Here is a 14,449-nt window from a genome sequence, read left to right as displayed (position 1 = left end):
TTTTTTTTTTTTTTTTTTGTGGTATGCGGGCCTCCCTCTGTTGTGGCCTCTCCCGTTGCGGAGCACAGGCTCCGGACACGCAGGCTCAGCGGCCATGGCTCACGGGCCCAGCTGCTTCTCAGCATGTGGGATCCTCCCAGACCGGGGCGCGAACCCAGTTCCCCTGCATCGGCAGGCAGACGCGCAACCACTGCGCCACCAGGGAAGCCCTGTACAAATTTTTTTAAACATGATTAAAATTTTTTTAACTGTCAAGTGTTTTGAAAAATATATTCAAAGTACTAAATCTTCATTTTAGATCTTAGTTTATGTTTATATAACAGAATGCCCTCAATTGATCCAGGTTCACCATGATATCTTTCTCTAAGCCCTTAATGGTTTATATCTTCCCTTTAAAATGTATAAGTATCTTTTAATTAAGTTGTCATTTACAAAGATATTCTGGAAAAAAATTATTAATTAAACACCTATAAGTTCTTCATCATTTCTGTTATAGTGTAGCAATTTCTCATGTAACCCATAGTGGTCTATCAACTGAGTAAACCTTGATTTCTTAGACACACCTGACTGCAACTCAGCAACAGCTGGCTGCAGCTTCTCCACCTCTTTGTTAACAACTGTGTCTGAGACAGACCTTTCTTTGATCTATACATTTTAACTAGTTTTAGCCTCTGAAGAAAGTCTCCTTTCTCTTGAACCTGCTTCACCAATTTTGTTTTTTCTTCATTCAATCTTTTTTTTGGAAGATTCTCATTCAGAAAATCAGTTTGAAGATCACTGCATGACCCAGTATCAAGTGTTTCAGATCCACATGCATTGATGTTCTTGATGGTATTTTTCAAACACGTACTTCATATTCACTGTCTATGTGTTTAAATTTTTTTTTGAAATTCCAAGCTGTTTCCTTGTGTTGAAGGTGCTGGATTCTCTGAAAAGGTCTAACAGTTCTCTTCATTCTCTACTTTAAGATCTTTTACCACACTGTACAAGAAATTAAATGAAGATCTTGTTTTGCTTAATCATTTTCTCTACGTGTTACACTCATAGGTTGTTTTCTTGTACTGGTTGTGTGGGGTGATGGTGGATTGGCACAGGCCTGTGGAGTGCTAGGTAAAATCACGGCTGAGTTTCCTAGACTTCCCATCTTAAAAATGAAATCTTGGTTCACCTGGAGGAAAGGAAACTCTACTCAGCTCCAGCGTTGATCCTCAAATTCCAGTTCTCAGATATCACCTGCTTCCCATCTCCCTCAGCCATCCCCAAAGAGTGCAGAAAACACAAGCAGCTGCAGCTCTCTGCTTACTTTGATTTTAAATGGATCTTCCTATTGTTTGCAATCTCTAAAAGGAACCCAGGGCTACTTCCTGAGGAAGATCTTAATTGCTGACCTTTAGATACTCCCTCTTCTAGCCATGCCTCACTACTTAGTAGAGAGCTGGCACCCAACCTTAGAAATGTCCCCATTTACCACGACTGCCATGGAAGGAGCAGTACCAGGTCACTACTTGCTGCCTTAACCAGGTTCACTGATGAAACTCAGCATCAGAAATTTGAGACGCCGTTGCTACTTTAAGAAAAAGATCGGTTTTCCCGTGCCCCACGTATTCAGGGATATCAAAACAAAAGAAAAAGAAAAAGAAAAAAGAAAAATCCATGAAACTGCTCAGGTTCCAGGTGATAATAATTCTAGGTGGTCAGTTTTTCAATTTATCTTTTTCTCTCTCTCATTCCTACACAGCCCTTTTGCCCAAAGCATATCCTAAGCATCAGAGTGATTGAATTGGGGGTATTTCTAGTATCAGCCCCAATTATTTCTAGAACTAGAATTTCTATTAGAATAGGGAGCATTTATTAATCATTATATATTTAGATTATGCCTTTTCAAGGAGCTAGAGACATAGGGGTGAGAAAAGCAGCTCAAATCTCTATCTTCATGAACTTGCATTTAGCTGGAGTAGATAGTAAATGCATAAAAATTTATGAAAATATCAGATGGGGAAAAGCAGTGTGAAATAAAAGAAGAGTTTCCATAAAGTCCTTGCCAAGGAGGTGCTATTTGAGCTTACACTTGAATGGCATGCAAGATCTAGCCTTGTGAAGATGTCTTAGGAAGAGCTTTCTGGGCAGAGAAAATAGCAAGTAAAAACGCCTTAAGGCCAGAAAATGCTTGGCAGTTTCTGGCTAATGTGGCTGCAGTAGCAGGAGCTTCATGCCACAGGAGAGGAGGGCCAAGGGTGATGAGATTCTGAGGGACTTGCCTGCTACCGTAAAGACTGAGAACTTTAGTAGCCAGTTTAAGAGTTAAACAGGAGTTTTTAAATCATGGTTGGTGTTTTAAAATGATTACTCAATGCTGTGTGAAGACTCTACTATGGGAGAGGAAAAGGATGGATGCTGGTGAACTTTAGGAGGCTGGTATAGGAGTTCAGGTGAGAGTTTGTGACAGCTTGGACTAGTGTGGTAGCAGTGGAAGTGGAAGCAGTGGAGGTCTTAGAAATAATTTGGAAGTAGGTAATTGGAGTATATTTTAGAGGTAAGGTTCAGATCTGCTTTAATTTAGGGTGAGTTTTCTCTCATTTGCTCCTATTGTACTTCTCCTATTGTGCTCCTAAGGTCAGCCTGGACCTTCAAAATGTCTCAGACTCTTTTAAATAACTTTCCCAGTGCTCTGTTCTGCTCCTAATAAGTTAGCAGATATATGTCAGTGTATTAGTCAGTGAGGGCTGCCATAACAAAATACTACAGACCGGGTGGCTTAAACAATAGAAATTTATCTTCTCACAGTTGTGGAGCCTGGAAGTCCGAGATCAAGGTGTCAGCAGGTTTGGTTTCTCCCCAGGCCTCCTTGGCTTGCAGATGACCGCCTTCTCACTGTGTCCTCATGTGGTCTTTCCTCTGTGCTCACATCCCTGGTATAGTGTCTTCTTATAATGACACCAGTTCTATTGGATTAGGGTCCCACCCTTATGACCTACTGTAACCTTAGTTACCTCTCTAAGACCCTATTCCAAATGTAGTCTACACTAGAGGTTAGGACTTCAATGTATGGATTTGGGTGGGGTGGGTGGGGGGTGCTGGGATGGTGGAACACAACTCAGTCCAAAACAGAGAAGGTCATTATTTAACTTAACCCTCTTTAGACCTTGCTTAAGCTGAGTCCCTTAACAGGAGGGAAATGATTCTTTTAAACCTTTCTCCTAAACAATGCATACGTAAAAGTCAAACAAAGAATTAAGTTGTCTTTGAATGCTGTTAATCTCCCTTGCTTACAACAGTTACAAATATAAATTGAGGTTCTAATATTCTATTTTTTCTATCTTAATAGGCCATTTTATATGTGACTTGAACTTGATCACTTTGGAGTGATCACCACAGGCAATTAGCATTATTCTTTTCCATTGTCAGGAATTACACTACTAATCTCAACCAGCCTCCAGGTGAATGAATCTAACTAGTGGTAAGGGGGAGGGAGGAAACAATTTTCTCTCTACCCTCCTAGACTCTTGGCCGATATCCCTTGCAATAAAGGACAGATTAACAAGAGAAAAAAAAAATTATCTATGTACAGGAGCCCCACAAAGATATAAAATTCAAAAGATGGCTATACTATGGAGGTTTATATACCATTTATTATTTTATGTACCATTTATTTCCTGAGTTAAGGAAAGGGGTCTATGGCTTCAAAGAAGAGAAGGCAATTCATGGAAAAGTAAGAATAGGAGATGTTTAGTAAACAGAGGTTGCCCTGCCTTGCAGATAACTCTCTGAGATGAAAAAGTTATCTCAGGTAATAGCTCTCTTCCTGGTACAGGCCCACTTTCTAATGTAAATTTTTCATACCAAAAGGTAATTCCTACTCTGTTTTCAGAGCTTCTCATGTGTCTGGTTTTCCTTAAAATTATCAGTTCCAAATAATCCAAGCCAAAGAGGCATATTTTGGGGTGGCACATTCTGCTAGCCACAAGAGAAGTAGTGTAAAATCATAGAAATACAGTAATTCACCATTAATTCTGGAAAAATAATTCCACACACATTCCAACTGACAGTAGGTAGAAATGTTTTTCTGAATTGTTTATGTATTAGAATCAGTATAGTCACATGTATGTTTTAGATTTTATTTTTTTGACTCATTCTTTCTTTTGTTGTATATAGGTACCGATTAGTGTCTTTACCGTTCAAGTCACTTGGCTAACTATTTCATATATATGAGTGTAGTAGAATTTTCTTTGTTTTACAGATGAGGAGACTAATAATAAGAGTCCAAGTAAGTTGTTCAAAATCACCCAGATATCAAAGTACGTTTGTGACTCCAAGCCACACTCTCTCACCTACTGTAGTGACTCTCAACCAGCCTTAAAAACCATCCCTGTGGGCTTCCCTGGTGGCGCAGTGGTTGAGAGTCCGCCTGCCGATGCAGGGGACACGGGTTCGTGCCCTGGTCCGGGAAGATCCCACATGCCGCGGAGCGGCTGGGCCCGTGAACCGTGGCCGCTGAGCCAGCGCGTCCAGATCCTGTGCTCTGCGGTGGGAGAGGCCACAACAGTGAGAGGCCCGCGTACCGCAAAAAAAAAAAAAAAAAAAAAATCCCTGTAACTGGCATTGGCATATATATGGAGGATAAGAGTTAATAAGACTAATTCCTCCCCCAAAGAGTCTTTCATTTTAAACACGGAGACAGACATGTAAATAAATATAGTGCCATAGGATTAGGAATGTTAGAATTGTACACAGAACAACACAAAGGGTCAGGTGAACCACTCTACGTCTTGGGAACAGTCAAAGTTCCCAAACAGCAGTACTATTTGAGCTGAGTCTAGAAATCTGGGTATGTGTCCCTTATTCAGATAATGGGAGTACAGCTAGGTGTAGCAGTGGAGGCAAGGATTCCATATGGAGGAAGTAAATTGAGGACAAATATAAAAGGGCATAGGATATTAATGAATCATTGTTTTGGAAAATTATATCCACTCTATATTATCCTATTATCTAGGGTAATGGAAATTGGGTGAATACAGAAAAAACATTGTTCAGACACAATTCAACACAACTGTGATACAAGGTAGATATTTAATTCAAATATATTTCATTAAAATATTGAAATAGTCTGCTCTGAGCTGAGTAGGTCTTCTCCTCCTCCCCCTCCTCTTTCTCCTCTTCCCTTTTTCCGATGAAAACAATCTTTTTCATTGAATAAACTCTACTTTTTGTTTTCTAAATATCCCAGCAAGCAGTTCTTCGGAGCTGCCTTGTTTTTGTCAGCAAATTCTCCCCTCTCACTATCATTCTCTCCTTCATCATTGCACAAATACTAGTTCACTGGCAGCACAGTCAGGCCATCAACTTGGAAATTAAATTACCTGCCATTCTCAAGTTTTTTTCGCTGCAACCTCAGACTACCCCCTCAGTTCTCAGTAAGGCAAACCTCAATGTAACAATGAACTGAGAGAATTTTGCACCACATTTGTCAGTTCAAGGTCACAAAGGCTTCAAAGCAAAATTCTGGGCTTTGTTCTTCAGTGCTCTCCATCCCACCTTCATTGTCATTCTCCAGATTCTCTGTTTAAGAAAAATAAATAAAAACAAGTCTTGGGAGAAGGCAGAGCAAAGAGACTTCTAGTACCGTCACTGCCCTAAGAAATAGATTTTTGCCCAGAGCTTCAGACAAACTGCAAAAAGCTGCTCCTGCACCAAAGAGCACTTAACAGGCTAACAGACTACTGTAAGCAAGCATATTCACCTCTAACTGTCCAGGTGGAGGGGCGTTCCTGATTTGCAGTAGGTACAATGTAAAAGTGGAATGGTTCCTATATAATTATAAGTAATAGACTCATTCTGATATGTAGATTTTTCTCTTATTCACAACAGTTTTACTTCTTTTTCTTTACAAATAAGCTGTCTTTGGCTTATTTTCATCTTTTTTTTTTTTTCCTATAACGTGGTTAATCTATCCTTGGGAAATTGAAAGTTGACTGCAGTTCAGTATTCCTGGAACATGGTGCATAGTGGGCAGTAATAGATCTGGTGATGGAAAGTTAAGTAGGCATCAAATCATGGATGGCGTTTGTGCCATGCTAAGTGGTTTGGCAGGGGAAAGCAAGCCATTGGAGAATTTTAAGTGGCAGAGTGGCATGCTTAGATTTGCATTTTGGAAAGATCACTCTAGTGTCTCCTCAACAATGATAGTCAGGGGAGTGAGAAATAATGGGGTCCTGAGCTAAGCAGTTTTAGTGGGAATGGAGAGAAAATAAAACATTCCTGAGAATATAAAGTGAAGAATTAAGTGGGCTTGCTCAGATCAGAAAGGCACCTGGGAAACACCATGGTGGTGATAGGGGGAAAAAAAGATGACTGTCTAGTTTGTACCTCTGATGACTGCGTTGGGGACCATTTACTGTCAGAAGCTGTCTTAGTTCAGGCTGCTATAACAAAAATACCACAGGTCGGGTGGCTTAAATAGCAAACATTTATTTCTCAATGTTCTGGAGGCTGGGAAGTCCAAGATCAAGGAGGCAGCAGATTCAGTGTCTGATGAGAATATGCTTCCTCGTTGACAGCCAGCCAGCTGGTCTTACTGTCTCACAGCAGAAGGGATAAAGAGCTCTCAGGGGTGTGCCTTCCCTAAGGTCACTAATTCCATTCATGAGGGCTCCACCCTTACAACCTAATCACCCCCCATAGGCACCACACCTTGGGAGTAAGATTTCAACATATGAATTTAGCAGGGGACACAAAAATTCATAACAGAAGTCTATTGGGAAAGAAGCATACATGGGAAAAATAAAATGGATTTTATTTTGGTCATGTAAAGTTTGTAGTGACTTCATTATAGTCAGGTAGAAATTCCTATGATGTAGTAGGATACATGGACTGAAGATTAAGAGGATAGTTAGGCATATGAGAGAGATTTTGGAGCTATTAGGGTGAAACTTAGTTATTGAAGTCACAAGTGAGAATTCTCCCCTACCCAAATTCCTAGGCAGTAGATACAATCTCAACTCTTTGGGCTATTTCTTTTGATGTTTGTTGCTGTATTTATGGATTTTTTTTAAAGTTATAGATTTTGTTTATTGTCAGGTGTTTTAACACATCACATCTCATTTATGATGAGGCAATCATATGTGCTTATGTTCAAAGCCTAGCAAAGGCTTTGGAACTTAGTAGGTCACAGTAAATTTATTTCCTTTCTTTATTTCTCTCTCTGTCTCTTTCTCTTTTGAGTAAAGAGCTTGGAGACTGTATGGTAGAATCAATTTATATTTATGATATTTATATGAATTCTTTTTTATAGCTCATAAATTTCTTCTATATCCCTATTAGTAAATGTATTCGTTTGCTAGGGCTGCCATAACAAAATCCCACAGACTGGGTACCTTAACAGAAATCTTTCTCACTGTTCTGGAGTCTTGAAGTCTGAAATCAAGATGTGGACCTGGTTGATTTCTTCTGAGGCCTCTCTCCGTGGCCTGTAGATGGCTATCTTCTCCTTCCTGTGTCTTCAATCTGTGTGTGTCTGTGTCCTAATTTTCTTTTTATAAGGACATCAGTCATATTGGATTAGGACCCACACTAATAACCTAATTTTAACTTAATTATCTCTTTGAAGACCTTATGTTCAAATACAGCCCCACTCTGAGGTACTGACAGAACTTTAACACATGAATTTTGGAGTGCACAGTTCAGCCTGTAATAGTGAAATAGAGAAATTCATAATTACTTACATACAACTTAAGCAAGCAATTTTTGAAATCTGGTAATTTCTGAAGATTCTAGTATATTTGTATGAATAACAGTATGAGAAAAAAAGTGAGAGAAGCAAATGTGATTCTAAATAATAATTACACAGTCAAAACCGAAGTTCTTTATGTTAGAGGGACCTTGAAAAAGGATATTTAAAAAGAAATTTTTAAAAGATAATATCAAGAAGAAATTGGAGAGATGGCTTTATTTAAATGTTTTCTAAGTGATGAATTATTATGGGAGATATTTTTAGGGATATTATTTCCCCAGTCATTTCACAGTATTTAGGTAATTTCTACATCATGCTCAGTTCAAAAGAATGCAAAGCACTGTGAAGCATACGAAGAAGTACAAGACAGCATCCTTGTTTTCAGGAGTTTTCATCTCTGGATAAGGAGTCAAAATTAGTACAAGTGAAAAGAAAAGAAAAAGCAATGATTTAACATGAAACCATATGATTCTGTCTATAGAGGCTTTAGAATCAATGTGAAGGAAGAGTCAACGTGGGATGTGCTAGTTTGAAGTATTTCACTGAGGGTGGGGTTAGACTTGTGCAATGAAGGGTGAGTAGAATGGAGTTATATGCAGACAAAGGTAGGGAAACTAACTAAAAAATGAAACTGCATGTTTTCTTTATAGGACTAATGGCAGTCTTCATTTTTTTCTTATCTTACTTTTTTTTTTTATTGTGGTAAGAACACTTGCCAAGAGATCTATCCTCTCAACAGATTTTTAAGTGCACTATACAGTATCATTAGTGGTAGGCACAATGTTTTACAGCATATCTCTAGAACTTATTCATTTTCTATAACTGAAACTTTATACCTGCTGGACAGCAACTCCCCCATTTCCCCCCCTCCCTCAGGCCCTGGCAACCACTATTCTACTCTCTGTTACTATGAGTTTGACTATTTTAGATACCTCATGTGAGTGGAATCATACAATAGTTATCCTTCTGCGACTGGCTAATCTTACCATCATTTCCTCAAGGTTCATCCATGTTGTTGCATACGGCAAAATTCCCTTTTTGTAGAAGACTTTATTTTGTTAGAGCAGTTTTAGGTTCACAGCAAAATTGACACAAAAACAGAGATTTCCTACATTCCCCTATCCCTACACATGTGTAGCCTTGCCTGTTATCAGCATCCCCCACCAGAATATTTTCCTCTTTTTTAAAGCTGAATGATATTCCATTGTATATACATACCACATTTTATTGATCCATTCATCTTTTTTTAAATTATTATTATTATTTTTTGTTTTTGGCTGTGTTGGGTCTTTGTTGCTCCACGCGGACTTTCTCTACCTGTGGTGTGGGGGCTACTCTTTGTTGAGGTGAGCAAGCTTCTCATTGTGGTGGCTTCTCTTGTTGCGAAGCACGGGCTCTAGACACATGGGCTTCATTAGTTGCAGCACGGGGGCTCACTAGTTGTGGCTCACAGGCTCTAGAGTGCAGGCTCAGTAGTTGTGGTGCATGGGCTTAGTTGCTCCGTGGCATGTGGGATCTTCCCAGACCAGGGCTTGAACCCATGTCCCGCGAAGCACGGGCTCTAGACACATGGGCTTCATTAGTTGCAGCACGGGGGCTCACTAGTTGTGGCTCACAGGCTCTAGAGTGCAGGCTCAGTAGTTGTGGTGCATGGGCTTAGTTGCTCCGTGGCATGTGGGATCTTCCCAGACCAGGGCTTGAACCCGTGTCCCCTGCATTGGCAGGTGGATTCTTAACCACTGTGCCACCAGGGAAGCCCTGATCCATTCATCTTTTGATGGACATTTAGGTTGTTTCTGTACCTTTGATATTATTAATAATGCTGCAGTGAACATTGGAGTGTTAATATCTCTTCAAGATTTTGGCTTCAATTATTTTGTATATATACCCAGAACTGGAATTGCTAGGTCATATTGTAGTCTATTTTTAATTTTTTGAGTAATCTCCATGCTATTTTCAATAATGGCTGTGCCATTTTACATTCCTAGCAACAGTGTACAAGAGTTTCAATTTCTCCACATCCTTGCATCCTTGCCAGCATTGTTATGTTTTTTGTTTTGTTTGTTTTTTGTTTTTTTTTATGATAGCCAGGTGTGAGGTGATATCTCACTGTAGTTTTGATTTGCATTTCTCTGATGATTAATGATGTTGAGCTTCTTTTTATATACCTGTTTCATATACCTGTTGGCTGTTTGCATGTCTTCTTTGGAGAAATGATTATTTAAGTCCTTTGCCCATTTTCAATCAAGTTATTTATTTATTTGCTGTTGATTTATAGGAATTTTAATGATGTCTTTTCTATTTGTTTATTTCTTGTCTGTCTCCCTCACTAGAGCATAGGCTCTATAAAGAAAACTTATTCTTTCAACAATACCACACTGTCTCAATTACTGTAGCTTTATAATAAGTCTCAAAGTTTGGTATTGTCAGTCTTCTAACTTTGTTCTCCATCATTTTTTTTTTGAGAAAATATCTGCCAAATACCTAAGTCTGAATAACCATAGATTGTCAGACATTCTTTCAAGAATAAAATGATTTTCTGTGAAAAAAGTAGCACATTCTTCCTACAGTTCAAGCCATCTCATAAGTACATTTCTTCCACACAGTCATACTTCACTATGCACCAGAAGTGCTTTCTGCACACTCTTGATTTGGTCACTCAGAATATTAAAAAGGCCTGGACTGAAGAGTCAAGATTTAACAAAATTGATACTTTTTACTGGTCAATTAAGGACATTTTTAAGTAAAACTGGAATTTTTCTTCTTTTTTTTTTTCTGTGACTGCATGGAAGTGAAGAATTCAATGATTCCAAGTACAGCTTTTGGACTTTTTGACTGACATTTTATTTCTTTCCTTTTCTATCGTATTTTCTGTTTGTCTTTTTCTTCTTTATTATGAAAGATTTCCTCAACCACATTTTCTAGCCATTCTATTAAAAATATTTTTACTTAGACATAATTTTTAATCTCTGAGTCCTGTTTTATTCTCTAAATATTACTTTTTAAAATGATCTTTAACTTTTCTAGAATGAGATATGTACTTGAATATATGATGATTTAAAAGATATTTTCTGAATTATTCATTTTGCATCTCTGTGTTTTATCTTAGTGTTTACTTTCCACTCTGCTAGTTTTCCTCATTGAACTGAATATCCTGGTTTCCCATGACATTTAAGAAAGGACTGGGTGATCTATCCTGGGTTTCCTCTATCTTTATGAAAATAAAACTCTTTTCACTTGGTATCTTCCTTGCAGGGGGATCTCTTCTTGGGAGCTCTGCATAGCTTTGAACACATACTGCATTACATTTAGAGATTTAACACATGAAGCTTTCTCCTGAAGGCACAGATAGGTGCATGGCATGAAGATGTCTTACAGGAGGGAGTTTGCAGGTTTTGCTTTAGAAGGTCAGGATTTGGGTTCCCCAAAGGTCAGAATGAAAAGAACCTTATTGCAGAGCACCAGCCTTAATATCCCCAATTTTTCACTGAGTATCTTAAAAAAGAGCTTTGCTTATGTATTTATTTGAGACTTTCTATCAGCCATTAGCCATCTGTAAACTTAGGGCAAAGGGTGGGGGACATTGTGGTGGTAGGTAGTATTACATATAAAAATATCTTGACTTAATCACCCTATTTTTAACCTTTCTTTGCACTTCACTCTGTTATTTCCAAGCTAAAATCAAGGTCATCTAGAGTTCTGTGGAAAGGGATGTCTTCCATTCCTCTGTAGCCTTTAAAAAATCACATTCTAGGTTGCAACTTTATCTGCCGATTTCCCCATTTTCCTGTTTCCGTACACTGACCATCTTGTACACTTTGTTTATATGCCTGTCATTCTCTTCTTTGTTATGTGGATTCACTATGGGTTTTTTCTGTTTTATGTTTCCATATTTCTATTGCAGTGGGTTAGTAGAAGAAACGGAAGTGTAAACACGTGCTCAGTCCACTATACTGTGCTATACACCTTTCAAAATAGTCTCTTACAAAGTCTCTGCCCTTTTTCTTCACAGAGAACTTCTCTGTTCCTAAAAATAAATTTGTGAGTGTAAATAAAAACATAAATGAATGAGCTACTCAACTTCACCATCATAATCTAAGTTCCATATCTATATGTCAAGAGAAAGAAGACTAAACTCTATCCATCTATGGAAGGAGACAGTGTAGAAATGAGATTTATGTCATGGACTCTAAAATCAGTGCTTGATTCATAACCTGGAGCCACTATTCATTCTGTGTTCCAGGAAAAACCACTTAACCTCTCTTTGCTTCAGTGTTCTTAACTGTAAGATGGTTGAATAATAGTAGTACTTACCTTATAGAATTGTGAAGATAAAATGAATTAATCTATAGTGTTTAGAATTGTGCATTGCACAAAATAAGATTTAGAAAGGGATGGTTATTATTAATGTGTATCTTCTAGGTTGAAACTGATGTGGTCTCAGTTGTCATTAAGTTAGATGCATGTTGAAAAGTCTAAATTGTTCAAAACCTTTAAAATTATGATTTTTATTAAAAATTATTTCATTACCTTAAATTTTTTAATACACTGAGCATGGAGACTTTGAAAGAACACTAGTTTTGGAGACAGGCCATTTATGTGTATTTGATTAAAATAATCTCTTTGAATCTCAGAATCTTCATCTATGAAATGAAAAATGAGAGTAGCATCCTTATAGCTTTGCTATGACAGTTTGATGTACTATAATAATAATTGTGAAATTTTACTAGAATTCTGGCTACCAGACTATTTTTTATCTGTGGCACATTTCAGAGTCTCTGCTACCAAATGAACACTCAATACAAGTTAATAGTGCACATTTATAAAATTTCAGAGAAAGAAGCATAAACTATACAAAATATGTTGCTATAACTGTGAAGAATCCAGTAATGGAGAGTGCAAATGATTAAAAGCTTACGAACTTTAAACAAAACTTAGAGAACAGTCCTTTTTATAGTTGTTCAGATATCTTGTTGGATTTTGCTGTTCATTTAGAGATATAGCACAATACTACTATGACCATGGTTCAGACTGTAAATAATAAAATCTGTACTCCATATTAATTTGAAATATACTTTTATTTATATCATTTGGTTTTTAAGAAAAACAAAAGTTAAGTCAAGTATCTCTAATTGGAGAGAGAGGAGGAAAATGTAAACAATAGAATGTACTATGGTTTATATTTTTAAAAGTAAAAATGGAGAGGGCAGACAGCAGAAGCAAGAAGAACTACAATCCTACAGCCTGTGGAACAAAAACCACATTCACAGAAAGATAGACAAGATGAAAAGGCAGACGGCTATGTACCAGATGAAGGAACAAAATAAAACCCCAGAAAAACAAATAAATGAAGTGGAGACAGGTAACCTTCAAGAAAAAGAATTCAGAATAATGATAGTGAAGATGATCCAGGACCTTGGAAAAAGAATGGAGGCAAAGATCAAGAAGATGAAAGAAACGTTTAACAAAGACTTAGAAGAATTAAAGAACAAACAAACAGAGATGAATAATACAGTAACTGAAATGAAAACTACACTAGAAGGAATCAATAGCAGAACAGCTGAGGCAGAAGAATGGATAAGTGACCTGGAAGACATAATGGTGGAATTCACTGTTGTGGAACAGAATAAAGAAAAAAGAATGAAAAGAAATGAACACAGCCTAAGAGGATCTCATTCAGGTTCGATGGAGAAATCAAGATCTTTACAGAGAAGCAAAAGCTAAGAGAATTCAGCACCACCAAACCAGCTCTACAACAAATGCTAAAGGAACTTCCCTAAGTGGGAAACACAAAAGAAGAAAAGGACCTACAAAAACAAACCCAAAACAATTAAGAAAATGGTCATAGGAACATACATATTGATAATTACCTTAAACCTAGGGACACATACAGACTGAAAGTGAGGGGATGGAAAAAGATATTCCATGCAAATGGAAATCAAAAGAAAGCTGGAGTAGCAATAGTGGGGGACTTTAATACCTCACACCAATGGACAGATCATCTAAACAGAAAATTAATAAGGAAACACAAGCTTTAAATGACACAATAGACCAGATAGATTTAATTGATATTTATAGGACATTCCATCCAAAAACAGCAGATTACACTTTCTTCTCAAGTGCACATGGAACATTCTCCAGGATAGATCACATCTTGGGTCACAAATCAAACCTCAGTAAATTTAAGAAAATTGAAATCATATCAACCATCTTTTCTGACCACAATGCTATGAGATTAGAAATAAATTACAGGGAAAAAAAGGTAAAAAACACAAACACATGGAGGCTAAACAATATGTTACTAAATAACCAAGAGATCACTGAAGAAATCAAAGAGGAAATCAAAAAATATCTAGAGACAAATGACAATGGAAACACGATGATCCAAAACCTATGGGATGCAGCAAAAGCAGTTCTAAGAGTGAAGTGTATAGCTATACAAGCCTACCTCAAGAACCACAAAAAATCTCAAATAAACAATCTAACCTTACATCTAAAGGAACTCGAGAAAGAAGAACAAACAAAACCCAAGGTTAGCAGAAGGAAAGAAATCATAGAGATCAGAGCAGAAATAAATGAAATAGAAACAAAAAAAAAAACAATAACAAAGATCAATAAAACTTAAAGCTGGTTCGTTGAGAAGATAAATAAAATTGATAAACCATTAGCCAGACTCATGAAGAAAAAAAGGGAGAAGACTCAAATCAATGGAATTAGAAAAAG

The 14,449-nt window shown here is 37.4% G+C and overlaps 1 protein-coding gene and 1 pseudogene across 1 annotated transcript in view; one reads left to right on the top strand and one right to left on the bottom strand.

The window, feature by feature from the left end:
- The window catches only part of LRP1B (LDL receptor related protein 1B), a 1,933,320-nt gene that overhangs the window by 1,332,512 nt on the left and 586,359 nt on the right, over window positions 1-14,449 (top strand). The window lies entirely within an intron of this gene.
- On the bottom strand, window positions 460-1,168 carry LOC102976517 (swi5-dependent recombination DNA repair protein 1 homolog; annotated as a pseudogene).

Source organism: Physeter macrocephalus, chromosome 2 (assembly GCF_002837175.3).
Source record: "Physeter macrocephalus isolate SW-GA chromosome 2, ASM283717v5, whole genome shotgun sequence".
NCBI classification, from domain to species: domain Eukaryota; kingdom Metazoa; phylum Chordata; class Mammalia; order Artiodactyla; family Physeteridae; genus Physeter; species Physeter macrocephalus.
This window is presented reverse-complemented; position numbering and strand designations above follow the sequence as displayed.